This window comes from Podarcis liolepis (genome assembly GCF_965112155.1).
Source record: "Podarcis liolepis genome assembly, chromosome: 4".
Lineage (NCBI taxonomy): Eukaryota > Metazoa > Chordata > Lepidosauria > Squamata > Lacertidae > Podarcis > Podarcis liolepis.
This window is the reverse complement of record NC_139558.1, coordinates 11,512,856-11,518,546: the sequence shown is the minus strand read 5'-3', so window position 1 is coordinate 11,518,546 and position 5,691 is coordinate 11,512,856.

Here is a 5,691-nt window from a genome sequence, read left to right as displayed (position 1 = left end):
CTCTTTAGTTTTAAAAGGTGAGAGGTGAAGCCCAACTGGTAATACCAAGCATTTGAGTGATTACAGTGTTTATCATTTTGTCTACTATTTAAAAATCAGACTTAAAAGTCTACTCAAAGTTTAAGCACATACAAATGAATAATCAAGTAGAATTAGCCTTGACCATTCCTGTAAATAAAGGGCAGGAAATAATAATAATATTAATAATAATAATAATATTTTTTTGTCTGCAAATGGTAAGGCTGAAATGGCTGAGAAGTTAAAAAAAAAAAAAAATCCTATGAATTCTAACTCTGGCCATTTTTACTCATAAATAAGAGAGCGGTTGATTGTTCCGCGAATGGCCAGAGGGATATTAGCCCTTTCCTGTACATAAAGGAAGCAGTCTCAGTTTGCTTGGGCTGAAATTGCTAGCTTTGGTGAATACCTAAATTGCTGAGTTTCTCTTTTTTGTTTAAAATCAAACCCTGTTTTCAAAATCTACTCCTTACCCTTCCTTTCCCTTATTCAAATGGTAATTTAGCCAAAGGATGGTAATTTAGCCAAAGGATGCAACATTTCAATAGTATAAAACGTTTGCTGAGACATGAACTCTGCACATGCACAGAGGCCAGATTAGCTAAAGACGAGAGAGAGAGGAAGGGGGGAACTGTAAGGGGGAGAGGAGGTTTCTTCGACAACTACAGAGAGAAATTTATCCAAATGCAAAAACTTTGAACCATTGAGGGAAATCACCCTAAATGTTTCTTTGCTCCAGAGGCTACGTAAGACAAAAGGCTTAAAAAAACAAAAACAAAAACAAAAACAAAAAACTAGCCCATCAAAAGCCAAGAGCCTTCCAGGTTTCAAATCTTAACATGCCAAATTCTTTTCACAGGTAAATATCAAAGCATCCCCCCCCCCTCAATGGGAATTTTAGGAACAGCATTTCCTGACAAGCTTCTCACATGAAATAATTTTCCCTTTTAACAGGATATGTGAACCCCGATAACAAAGTGTTTGTCCCTTTTTCCTCCCACAGCAACTTTCTTTCTGTTCTGTGAAACAAGTCTGAATCCATGCTATATTAGTGACTTCCACAACCAAACATTGTTTGTGGAATGGTATTTGTTTACCTTTTTGCCTGAGCATTTCTTATTCTGTCATTTTGGCTAGTGCAAGGTACCTGCACAACTTTAAATTGCCATTCATTTTCTTGGTATTAACTCATTTCCCAGTATTAACATTACAGTTGATGTTGTCACATCAAGAAACACTATTTTATTTTCATTTGCGATGTTAGAATGCCAAAACAGATTACTTCAGGTTACTTATTAATTGTGTGTTTTAGCATTTATTTATTTGGTTCCTCATAGGTCATTTTGTGTGTGTGTGTGTTTTACTTTGGGGACATGTTCATCACATGTTGAAAGTCAGTTTCATGAAGTTCTTTTATCAAATAGCACATGGTGAATTTAAAGTTTTTTCCCCATGGTTTTCCCATTTTTTTCAGTCTAGTAGTAATCTGCGTGGTTTTGATAATATATTTAATAATAATTCTTTTCTAAATCTGATGTCTTTGTGTCAAGTTTGTTTTCATCTGACTGGTAATCTAATTTTTTGCTTTCTTTTGTATTTTTTAACCTTTGTATTTTTTACAGTTCTCTTTCTCTCCAAAGTGAAGGAAAGCAAATGAACTTGGCAGATAATAACAGTAGTTATAGGAAAATGTGATAATAATATTGGAATGAATGAAACGCTTAATTCGCTAAGATTTTTATTATTTGCAGCTTCCAACAGAAACCGAAGGACATCCTTTTTGCCTTTTGCCCCCTCCCTTTTCTAACTGTCTTTAAGCCCCAAAACCCTGCCCCTTACAGGATATCACCTATACAGATGTGCAATGATGAAAAGCAGCAACAACCCCTCAACTCAGTTCTTCCGTCATCACAAGACACCAGAGTTTTCAAGTGCCCACAGCTATCTCTTTCAAAGGATATAGACTGCCAGGGGAGTGGGCCTGACAAAGGGGGGTGGAGTTGACTTGCAAGGACATCTTTTCACTTGAACCTCAAGCCTCTGTGCTCCAGGATTCAAAAGATACATGCGTAAAAGATCACAACTGTGTCAAGATATGCAACTGATATTTAATTAGTTTGTTTTGTTTTAAGTGTTATGATGTAGGAATGTTGAGATGTGTCTGACAGTGTGTTATTCCCACAAGAAGGGGGGCTATTTTGTGTGTAATTATTTTTATGTTTAATGTCTTATTGCTTACACACCAATTCTCATGCATTTTATACTTTCTGATAGCTCACACTATTGTGTAGTCCAATGTTTAGATAACCACATTTCATTGTCCCACCTGGCACCCTGCCAACTTTCCCTATCCACTTTAAAATGTGCTAAAACTTGCTTTACCAAGGAGAAGCTTATAAGATACATGAAGGTGCATATGCTTTGGTTTAGCAGGAATGATCCCTTATAGAGTTAAATTGTCTTATTTCGACAAAGTGCCCTTTTAAGAACGGTTTTCCTTTAACAGACTGGTTTGAAAGGTTGAGAACCATGGGCACATAAATTCAAATTGGACTCAGTTTGAATTGGGCAAGTGTATCCAGGCTGCAATTAGCTTTTTGGTCCTTAAAGTGCAAGTGAGCAACTTCATAGGATGCAAGACCACAGCCTGTAATAATAATAAGAAATCCCATGGATTTTGGCCAAGGCAAAGACATTTCTCTCAGGACGTGTCCGAAACCTGTGCCAGCTGTGGTGGGTACCAGGCTACATGATAAATATGAAAGCCTTAAGTAGATTCAGCAGGGATTGCCACTACTGCGACACCATGCTGATGTGAGACCACAGAAGAGCTACCTTGACACCTGAGAACACACAAATGGCGGGGGGGAAGCAAACTGCACTTTTCAGTCATTAGTGGACCTTCCTGCCTAAATGTAAAGCATAGATCACTATTGAGAAAATATTTATTCCAAGGTGCTAGAATACCACAAGTAACTGAGCAGTGCACTGTCACACCATTATATTTCCATGCAAATATCCTTAAAGTAGCATGATATCCAAGTCCCTTTCAGGTTCACATGGACACACACATCTGGGACGGAGAATACCAGGTTATTATTTACCACCTTAAATTGTGCGGAGAAAAGGATTGCAAAGTAGCCACCTTTGCAATCTTATCTCCGAAGGGGGGAACTGTAGCAGGAACCCCCCCACCCCAATCATTCTGTTTGCACAAACTTCACACACACTCACACTCACGCACTACATATGCCACATTTCTGTTATAAATTCATAGAAAATCAACCATACATCGGATTTGCACTGTTCCATTTTTATTTTACTCCATATGACAATGACTATCAAAGGGGGGCGGTGATTCTGGGCAGCCATAATCCCTTCACCATCCCAGCACATCCACAGGAGCCCTGCCCAGTTGCTATGTCAACCCTGATAATCCCAGACAGAAGACAATCAAAATCATAAAGAACAGTGGATTCACCACAGGCTGAAACAAAGGACAATGATCAGATCTTCCCTCTGGGGGCAGGAAACTGCAAACTCCCCATTGTCACCTGGAAAGTACTCATGGGGAGGGGGAAAGGAGGAACCAGCCAGGTGACAGGACACTCAGGTTACCACCACAACTCCTCCCTCAACCCCTCCTTTCTGTAATGTATGCATGATGTCAACCCTTTCTGTAATGTATGCATGATGTCAACCCCTCCTTTCTGTAATATATGCATGATGTTTCTGGGGGTGGGCTTGACCTAGAGGAGGGGAATTTCAAAAGTTTTTATAAGGTCTTGCAGCCCATTGTTCTGGGTCTTTCCTCTCTCTTGCTAGTGAGGGAAACACCCTGTTGCAACAGATCAATAAAGGCCAAGCCTACAGGCTGCTGTTTTGCTCCAAGTTATCCTGGTTGGTGTCTTTACTTTTTGTCCAAGAGAGCCCTCAGATTTTTCCGTTAACATAACAAATTATCAGTCCAAGTAATCAATTACATTATTCATCCCCCCCCCACCAAGGACTTCCCCTCAGCTCCCCTCTCTGATTTCTTTGCATATATTGTTCTCTGCATGTTATAAAATTGTACATATCCTTGCCTTATCTATCATGTATTCAACTAATAAATTTGTGGATGTTTATTCAAAACCTGCCAGGGAGTCCAGTTAGACCATGCCTGTTGAAATAAACTCTCAACAAGATCTTACATACTTACCCACCGTGCGGTATGATCACTGCTAGTCATGGGAGGAACATCAAACACATCTATGAAGAATACAGATGTCATCCTATGTACGCTCATCTGGCAACATGTTCCAATGGACCCCAATGCATATGATCAGGTAATGTAATGTCAATACATGCTAGCCAAAGTCATCAAGGCAAAACTCATATTTGAATATCAGGGCTCCTGGAATCAGCAAATAAGGAACAGAATAAAAAAGCAGCACACACTAGTATCCATACTCTTCATAGATCTGCTTTTATTCATTTTTTAAATGAACTGCAACTAAATGAGAACAGTAACTTTTAGTCTAAACTGGTTTGAGACCTAAAAGCTAAAGAGTCTTCACCTGGGTCATTACTTATGCACAAAAGACATCAATTCTGGGCCTTTATTCCTCTCACAACTTGTTCCCCAAAACTTATATACCACACCTCCTTTACTGTTGACGGCTTCCTACTTTTAGGAGCAAGTAAACTACGCATGAGCAGTGCTTTTTTTCTAAAAAAAAAAATATTTAGGGGTACTCTCATTTTCCTACTCATATTGAAATACTTCCCCTCAATCCAAACTTGGATTCACAAAATGTTTAGGGGTATGCGTACCCCTGCATCTCCCCAGAAAAAATTACTGCACATGAGACTATATTTTCAGACACTTCTGCAACATTATTTTATATGACTGGGTCGCAGTCACTTCCCTCATGTGATGATTCTCATGTAACCATTTTTGGACCATAAGCTTGTGGAAGTTCCAGTGCTTTTCTTCTAGAAAAAAGGCACCACTACACACCAGGAAGTTGTTACAGTAAATGCCACACTTTTTAGCCAGTGTTTTTCTTTGAGGGGAAAAGGTGCCGGTACTGTGTACCCTTGAGTACCCTCAGAAAAAAAAAGCATGGGGAAGTTCTAATATTTAGATGTTTGCTGTCAAAGCATTTGTACAGTCCCGTGAGCACCACAACTGACAAGGCACTGCACCAAGAGTCTGCAAGTTTTAGTTCTCTCACAACTGCAGGCCTCAGTTAATGCTAAGTATCATACAGTAGTTCTCCATCTAATCTGGTTCATAACCCGGGGTTAACATATTGATTCCTTTTGGTAACTAAAGATTCACCAGGCTTCACTGGCTAGGACTGCCTACTTCCAGCTTCTTCCTGGCTCCTCAGGATTGGGCCCCTCAGCCCTGACCCAGTATATTTTGGCTGTCCTCAGCCCCATAGAGTTGGCGCCTGTGTTGTTAAATATAGTTTTTATAGATGAATGCTGTAGTACTTTGTGAATCCTATGCCTTTGGTTGTAACTGTACTGCTTAGCCTTTCTTTTCAGTTCTGCAAGTAGTGCTTTATAGATTGCAATTGCTTTACTGAGGATTTGTTATTCTATACGATTTATGTTGCATTTCTGTTGTTCTGTTGTTACTGTCACATTGTTTTACAAACCGCTTTGCGGTTCATGTGAATA